Here is an 8883-nt window from a genome sequence, read left to right as displayed (position 1 = left end):
GCAATGGAACTCATGTCTGTTGCATAGACAGGCGGATTCTTTACCACTAGTGCCACCTGGGAAGCCCCTGAAGGCATTAGAAACCTACTTTTTGACTTTGGTCCCCGGGCTGATAACATAGAGGAAAAGACCAAAGAGGCCAGACTTTGGGGGGCTGGGGCACTTCATGGCACTGTTTCCCCACTGACCAGTTTTTCCCCAAAGATGTGATCAGGAAGTGTATATATTGGGGAGCATGGGTTCACTCCCTGATGAGAAAACACTACCCACAGGAGGGTCAGGACCAGGAACAGAGAGCCCGTCATTTCTCCAGCACATTCTCGGGGTCATCTATTGTCATCTTCACAGCAGACTCTGGAGTGAGCTCTACGACCTGCTTTTCCAGATGGGGCCACCACAGCTCGGAGAGGGAAAGGCCTAGGCAGAGGCGGACACAGAGCTCACACGGGGTAAGGCCCCGCCTGTCTTCTCTGAAGCTTGCTCTTTGATCTGGCTCCTGTTTGATAGGCACATCTGGGTTTGTCCACCAAGGTCAGCGCACTTGTTGTCTGTTTACCACCCTTGTGGTCAACGGGAACAAAGCCAAGAGGGGATACCTCGGGTCAGGGCGCTATTGGAGAGCTATTCCTTCCCACCACCCCATCCCGGTGCTGCGAAGAGAGGGCCATGTGAGCCAAGTCACTGCCCCGAGCTCTGCGCACAGCACGAGGAGACACAGCATTTGCGGGACGCGTCTCCAAATCCCAGGCACCGCGCGCCTCCCCCACGCCCTCCTCCCCCGCCCGCCCTGCCCCGCCAAGCCGCAGACAGCAAAGGCGAGAGAAGCCCAGGGTGCAATGAAGCCGAGTGGAAAGACCTCTCTGCGACCTCTGGGAGGAAGGGAAAGTCTGAGCCGTCTCAAAAGACCCTCCCTCCCTGCTACCCCGCGTACACTCAGGTGCCCTTGGGAGCCCGCCAAGCCCGCTCCGTCCAAAGGGCGCAGCCTTTGCGTTCTGAGCTCCCGGGCCCGCGCACAGCCTCCCCGCCTCCGCCCCAGGGCTAAGCGCTTGCTATTTTGGTCGGAGGGGAGCGATCTCACCCTCGCGGAGGTTTAGTCAACACCCCAGTCATGGGAGGACGACGAGCTTAGGAAAGAGCTTCTGAGGCTGGGCGCTCACGTTTCTGTGTGTCTCCGGCCCCGCCGAGAGCGGGAGCGAGGTGACGCTCAGAAAAGTCGTTCGCTTCCCAGCACAAACGACATTGGAATCTGTGACAGCAAACCCGACCAGTTCTTCCGTCTGAGATCAGTTCTCTCCTGATGCCAGAGAGTACCGGTTCGCCAAACTGTGGTTTGGCGGCGAGCTGGATCCCTGCAGTGTTTCTCCTCTGGCGGGGTCCCGGAGCCGCCGTGGGCGTGGGGGGTGGGGATAGCGCAGGGGTGCGCCTGCTGTCCGAGAAAGCAGCTCCTCCCGCTCGGGTCTGTAGACGTGGGTGGGGATGGGCATGAGGTGGGAGGTTGTCCCGCCCGCGGGACGGATGGCTGGGCGGCGGTAGGGAGGTCGTCCTTCAAACCCAGCAGAGCCGGAGGCCGTGACCTGGGCCTATCTTTTGCCCCGGGGATCTGGTCACACACCCCAGCAAGTCCCTGAAAGAGCCTGAATTCAAGGAGCGTCTGCCCGAGGTAGACAGACCCAGGTGTGTTGTGCACTGCGTGTGTGTGTGTGTGTGTGTGCAAGGCGAGAGGGTCTCGGCGTCCCCCGCACTCTCTCTCCGGGATTCTATATTTTGCCATCCTTTGTTCTCAAAATAGGCGGCGAGCCTGCTCAGCGCTGCGCTCGGAACGGGTGGGGGCCGTAGCGAGCTCGCTGGCGCGCGCAGAGTTAGCGGCAGGGTTACAAACAGTCTCTCCCTGCTCCCCCGGCCTGAATTAATGTGTTACTATTTTGGGCGCGCCAGTGTTTCCAGGGGAAACCTAATGACGCAATGACGTCAATGCAGGTCAGCAGCAGACTCTCCGGGAGGGCGGGCGGGCTCCCGGCTTTCAGGCTCCGCGCAGTCTTCGGGCGGCAGGGCGCAGACGAGGTGGCGAAGGCGGCGGGCGCGGGGGCGAGGGAACCCCGGGCGGGACCGAGAACCAGAGGGCGCTCCCTCCTAGCGCCCGGACCCGGGTAACTTCCCGTCGCCCGGCACGGAGTTTCCTTGCTGCCCACGGACAGGAGGCGGCTTGGAGGGCAAGCGGGGTAACCCTCCACGCCCATCCCACCTTTATCCAGGGGGAACCAGAGGAGCCAGCAGGTTCGGACTCACTGAGAGGGCTCTACGCGGGGCCTCCCACGCACAGGTACGCGCAGGTCCTCAGGGTGTCCCCAGCATGGGGGAGGGAGACATTTACACTCATTCCTGTCCACACTCCTCTCGTGTTCTGGCACCGTAACTGGGAGTCTGGGGTCTGAGACCTAGCCCCTCCTCCTGTCTCCCCCACGTTTCTGAGCCTAGAAGCCGCTTCTCTGCTACTCTCCAGCACCTTATTCGGGTCGCAGGCTAGAACTGGGGCTTCTCGGCCGCTGGGCCTCCCTTAGAAGCGCCATCTGAGACCAGGAGACTAGGTGGAGAGGGACGACCAGGCCAGACGTGGGGGTGTGAGACTGGGTTGGGAGCCTCAACAGCCTGGAGGGGGAGCCTGTGCCCCTGTGCAGGGCGCGTGTATGGTACTGCTGGCGTGTACTTGGTGTGTGCGTGTCCTGGGAGCACGTCGTGTGTCCATGAGGTGTGTATGGTTGCTCTCATGGAAGTCTGCTGGGCGAGCGTGTCAGTGGCATAGGTGTGAGAACACCTCAGGAGCTCCTCCTTGACCAGTGTAGGAGTGTGGGGGGCCAGCGAGGGACCAGCCCGGGTCCAGGGTCTTTTCCCCCCAGCTCATCTGCCACGGCTGGCCAGGTCGCACCCTACCCCCAGCCAGGCTGTGGCCCACTTTGGCCCGACCTGGCTGTAGCTTCGTCTGGAATCACACTTCCTAAAAAAAAAAAAAAAAGCTCAACCTGCCTTCTTGCTCGAACTCACTGTGCCCTTCTCTCCTTGGAGCGTGAGTAGAAGGGGGAATTCATTTCCATCCACCCCTCCCCACCCGGACAAGGCTTAGGCTTGCTAACTGCTCCGCTCGGCGGCAGACCTCGTTTTCAGCACCAGAGTCCGGACAGCTCCACGCCCGCACTGGCACCGCCTCTTCCCTCCCAGAACTAGGTGCTGGGCCTGGGAATGAAGACTCCCTGCCTGGGCCTCTCTGGCTTCTAACTTAACTCCTAGATCTTCCCACCCCACTGCCCCCAACACACACACAAGTCTGGCCCTTGGCTCCCTTTCCCAGATCTCTGTCTGGAAGCTTGGAGGGGTAAAACCAGCCGGCGAAATCTCCAGAGCAGACTGCTAGGTGTCTCTGCGTTGAAGTCTAACTTCCTCCAAGGGATAGTGACTCTGAACAGAGGCTGCTAAGGCCCTGTTGCAAGTTCCCCATTCCCACCTCAGTTTATTAAAATTAAGTAAATAAAGCCAGATTCCTTCCCTGCAAAGGCAAACCAGCCTTCAGAAGACATTGTCAGGGTTTAGGATTTTCTGGATTCTCAAAACACAGTTCATGGCCTCTGTTATCCCTTCCTGGGGCTTCCCAGGTGGCACTAGGGGTAAATAACCCACCCGTCAATGCAGGAGACATAAAAGATTTGAGTTCGATCCCTGGGTCGGGAAGATCCCCTGGAGGAGGGCGTGGTAACCCACTCTGGTATTCTTGCCTGGAGAATCTGTGAACAGAGGAGCCTGGAGGGCTACAGTCCACGGGGTTGCAAAGAGTCAGACATGACAGAAGTGACTTAATTTGTTTTTCCTTCCCAGACGTTTTTATAGCCCTGCCCATTCCTGTTTCCCTAAATCTGGGCCTCAGCTAATGGAGGAGCAGTGAGGATGAGTCCTGTCTGCCTCTCTACCTCCCCCGGCAGTCAGTGTTCAGCTGAATGTCATGGCTTTGGAGCTCTAGATGGAGCAATGTCTGCATGAGTTCTCCCCAGAGCTGTGTCCTGGACTTCCCTGGAGGCCCCAAAAGTAATTTTAGTGGTTGCAGAACTCTGTGTAGCTCACACTCGCTGCACTGGCCACATAGAGACCTCCAAGAGAGCCCGCATTCCACACCACTCTACAAGTGGAATCCAGGATACAGCCAATCTACCTGTGGTTCTCTCCACTCCTGGTTTTCTTTGGCTGATGAAAGCACCAGAAGTAGTACTGGAATGTTGTCTCAGACACCTCTTTCCATTTGCTCAGATGTCTCCTTACTGTCATCCCAACTCCTCCAAGAAGAGCAGATTCAGAGATGGATGAGGGAAGCCAAAAAGTCACCTCTGTCCATCCTGCCCCACCCCACCCTATTTCAGAGACCCTTGGCAAGGCTGGGGACCATGAACCTCTTCCTCTGCCTGGAAATGAGAACATTCTTCCTCCCTAGACATCCTCTTCTCTCAGATAGCAGAGATTAGGCTAATCTTGTCAGAGCTGACCCGGGGACAGATCCAGGTGTTGTCTTTGTCCTACTGAGCCTATAGCACTAAAGGAGATCTGGGCTCAGGGAGGAGGGTGCCTCTTTACAGAAGCTCTGGGACTTGGAGTGAAGCGTGCACACTGCCAGCAGGAAATGGCCTTTTCTCTGAAGACGTCATTGTTCTGCTTGCTTCCGAGCTATCAGAGAGAGGAGAGAAAAGAAATCCCAGGCTAGGGACAGGGAAGGAGGGACAGTGACCCCAGTCCAGTGGCTTCCTTCTCACAAGGCAGAAGCCCAAGCCCAGCTCCTATGGCATCCTGAGTTTCCCCAGGTCACAAGGGGAATCAGAAAAGGGCTGTTATTCCAAAAGAATTAATTTTCATGATGAAGCTTTGTGTGGTGGGGGTGGTGGCAGTGTGGGTAACACGTGCAAACCGCAAGGGTATATGGCTTCCACTGAAGGACAGTACCCCCTTCCCTTCACCCCAGGATTTCTGCAGCTCAAACTTGGTCCTCTGGGTCACCATCTGCCTAGCCCCACTCCTGGCTACTTTCCAGGATGCTCTGGCTTCCTAGCTTCCTTCTGCAGAGTTAGGTAACATCTGGCTGTGGCCTCATGGGAATGCTGCCCAACGTCAGGCAGATAGATGTTCGCCCAGTGGACCTGAGCCTGGCATGTCCACTTGTGGGCACAATAGGGACCTGGGAGGAGAGGCAGGGAAGGTGAGTGGTCCCAGCCCACAGGAAGCCTGCATGTGACATTGCACTGGGTGAGGGGGAGAGCCCAGGTCTCTGAGATTGTCCTTGCCTGATCCAAGTCATCACTGGCCAGAGGAGCTTCAGTTCCACTTCCCAACCCTCCACCCTGCCTTCACCCCACCACTCCCGTCAGGTACTCAGCAGGAAGCTGGACTGACTAAGCACCATTCCCTGCATTAGCATGAGGCCTAGATTTGTTTAAGCAACTCTTTGTGCCCAGCCTCATTTTCTCCATCTGCATAATGGGATTAGCTGAAGCAGGGATGATCCCCACAGCTTAGGAGTCCCGACAGTCAGTAGCATCTGAAATCAGAGATAGTCAGCTCCTAGAATACCTGGGTTCCTGAGAGGCTCAGGATGCTGGTAACTTTCCTGCCTCCTGGCCAGGGTCTCAGCCTCTCCCTATGGATGGAAACCCAGGTCCTACCAGAGCAGCAAGAATGCAGGAACTCACTGCTACTAGCGAGGTGCCCATAGGAAGCATGTGTGAGGAACAGCTCTGGGCTGGCCAAAGTCACACAGCTCTAACCCTCCACTCAGGGCTTTAGCTGGAAGCCCCCATCCCCACCCCCCAAAACAAAGAATAGGAGAGCAAAGTGGAAATTGTCCTAGAGTTTAGTCTTGGGGCCAAGAAGCTCAGGGTATTCCCTTCCATAAGGAATCACATAGAGGCATCCTGATCACCTCACTATCCATCAGTGGGACCCTTGGGCTCAGCAGGGACTGAGGCAAGGCACAGGTGAGCTGCAACAAGGTCAGTGTTCTCCTCCCTATGTGGAGCTTCCCAGGAAACACGGATCTCTTGCCCAAGGCTGACGTTTGGATTCTGCAACCCTCAGAAGGAAGACAAGGAGGGTGTCTCCTCAGCCAACAGGAGCAACCTCCGTCCACAGTGCGTCTGTTTCCCTAGAGGCTCCAGGTACAAGGTTGGCACTGACAGTGGGTTCTGAGTGACCTTGAACTAGTCATGTCTCTGCACAGCATGAAAACAGAGATATAGCATCTGCCCCTGCCCCTCACAGGCAGTAGTTAGGCTGATGAGTACAGTGAAGACAAGTGTCAGTGGGGCGGGGAGGGTATGGGTGGAGGACTGTTGACCCTAAGAGCCCAAGACAACCCCAGAAAGCTGTCTCCCCAAATGCTGTCTGGCCAAGTTCTGTTGTCAGAGTCTCGGCTTCTCTCTGTGCATGGAAGCTGAGCACCGCCATTCAGGAATATAAGAAAATACAAATGCACTAAATATGATGAGATGGTTGAACATACAATACCTGACCATGCACAGATGAGACTGGCAGCAGTTCATTAGTCACATACACTCACAGCCTGCAGTGTGGGTGGAGGAGGACACTGCATACCTTGCAGGGCCACGTGACAGCCACACCAGGCTTGCCCTCCGGAGCTGCCCTTGGGAGCAGAGCAAGCCAGCAGGGACTGTGTAGTATAGGTTTTACAGTAATAAGAGGGTGGATGCGTGTGGGCTAAGTCGCTTCAGTTGTGTCTGACTCTTTGCAACCCCAGGGACTGTAGCCCACCAGGCTCCTCTGTCCATGGGATTCTCCAGGCAAGAATACTGGAGTGGGTTGCTATGCCCTCCTCCAGGGAATCTTTCTGACCCAGGGATCAAACCGATGTCTCTTACATCTCCTGCATTGGCAGGGGGCAGGGGGTGGTGTTATTTACCACGAGTGCCACCTGGGAAGCTCAATAAGAGGTTGGGTGCCCCTGATTCTTGTGGGAGTCGTGATTGACTCATTTGACTAATTTCTTATTCAAATGGTGGTCCAGGGAACCCCGCCATCTCCAGGTGCCCAGGAAGGCCCTTTCCCTTTTTAGGACAAGATTCTCAGCTGCTTTGCTCCCAGCTGGGTGGTAACCAGAGAGGACTGAAGGCCCTCTTTGTTTCTTCTCGATCTTACACTGTGGGGCTAGGGAGTGGATTGGCACAACTCATTGGCATTTTTACCCTGGTAGTCGGGATGGGGACAATGTATGGGGCTGAATTGACCACGCTGATGGGGAGGCCTGGCTCTTAGCCCAGCTCCTCACTCACAGTGTGGCTTTGGGCAAACTTGTCCCTCTCTGGTCTCGGACGTGTCTGCAGGAACCAGAAGGGGTTGGTTGAACTTGAAGGCTCTTTCTGTTTTGTTGTACTGTGAACCTCAAAGATTCTAACTGTGAAATACAAGGCTCCATGCTCGCAGGTAGAGACATTTGAAGGCTGGAGGTGGGAGGGCATTTTTGCTCCCTTAGAGTTGGGGTGAGTGATGGGGACTTAGTTCCTTGGGGTGAATAGATTCTGAAATGCTAGGAGTGTAGGTCAAGACCCTCCCCCAGCCCTTAGCCCAGTCAGGGTCTCATGTGTCCCAGGAAATTGGGCTTTTTCCAGAAGAGGCCTATTTCCAGAAGATGTGCTAGATACTAGACGTGCTAGAAGAGTTTGTGTGGTTTGGCTGTTGAGAAAATCAAAACAGAAAGCTGTCTGGTTTTCAGAACATGGAAGCCCCCAGCCCATACTCAATTAAAACAGGTAGGCCTTCCCATCCAGTCTCACAGGAGCACTTGCTGTTCCTTTTACTTCCTCTTTCCCTTCCTGGAGGCTTGCAGGATTTATCTCTGCCTGCAATGCAGGAGACCCAGGTTTGATCCCTGGGTCAGGAAGATCCCCTGGAGAAGGGAATGGCAACCTACTTCAGTATTCTTGCTTGGAGATTTCCATGGACAGAGGAGCCTGACGGGCTATATTCCATGCAGTCACAAAGAGTCAGACACAACTGAGCAATCAACACACAGGCAATTTCAAGATTCCCTGGTACTGAGAACTCAGAGCCTGTTCCTAGCCCTTCTTCACACACTGGGGCTCTGGGTTTCTGCTGCTTCCAGAGACAGAAATGTGCCGGCTTGGTCCAAGGCCTTTGTACGTGTATATATGATGCTGATAAAATTGAAAATGATCATCATAGCAGCTGAGGAAGCTAAGCCCAAGCTCAGGCAGCCAGGGGTGGGGAGTGCTGGTAGGAGGCCAGTCTTGAACCTGCTCTTTTTGTGTTCATTTTACACCCTTCCCACAGCACCAGCATAGATTTGCAGAGACAGCTCATCAGAAAGGAGCCTGTGCAAACCCGCAGGCTCCCTGCTATGGGTCAGGTGGCCGCGCCGCGGTGAGTGCGGAGAACAGCGGGTGTGCCCTGTCTCTTCGCAGGGCCAACCAGCCCACTGTGCAGCATCCAGGCTGCAGGCCAGAATGCCTTGCAGGGGTCGTGTTTGATTCCACCTCTCAGCCTGCCTACGAATGCAGGTCCCTGGGACGTCCCTGGTGGCCTGGGCTGCTCCTGAACCATCTGCTTCCTAACCAGACCTGCCAGAGACTGTGCCCAGCCATGGGCCTCCGAAGCCAAGCCAATAGGTGGGGACACGAGTGGTGACCACATATGAGAGACGTGCAGACAGGCTCCTGTGCAGCCATTTTTCCCCATTTCATTTCCCTTTCCACTCCAGAAGACTTAAAATTAAAAATTGGGGGAGAGAATAATACAGAAGCATGTACACTACCATGTATAAAATAGATAACCAATGGGAATTTGCTGTATTCAAATCAGAGCCCTGTAACAACCAAGATGGGT

The 8883-nt window shown here is 55.5% G+C and overlaps 1 long non-coding RNA gene across 1 annotated transcript in view; it reads left to right on the top strand.

Moving 5' to 3' along the window:
• The first annotated feature begins 2040 nt into the window (after positions 1-2040).
• Positions 2041-8883, top strand: part of LOC113891252 — a 32497-nt gene continuing 25654 nt past the window's right edge. Inside the window, exon 1 of the long non-coding RNA XR_003510705.1 lies at positions 2041-2320. This is a non-coding gene — a long non-coding RNA (uncharacterized LOC113891252). The remainder of the gene's footprint in view (positions 2321-8883) is intronic.

The sequence above is a fragment of the Bos indicus x Bos taurus genome, chromosome 4 (genome assembly GCF_003369695.1).
Source record: "Bos indicus x Bos taurus breed Angus x Brahman F1 hybrid chromosome 4, Bos_hybrid_MaternalHap_v2.0, whole genome shotgun sequence".
Lineage (NCBI taxonomy): Eukaryota > Metazoa > Chordata > Mammalia > Artiodactyla > Bovidae > Bos > Bos indicus x Bos taurus.
The sequence above is the reverse complement of the archived record's forward strand: the minus strand, read 5'-3'. Positions and strand labels throughout refer to the sequence as shown.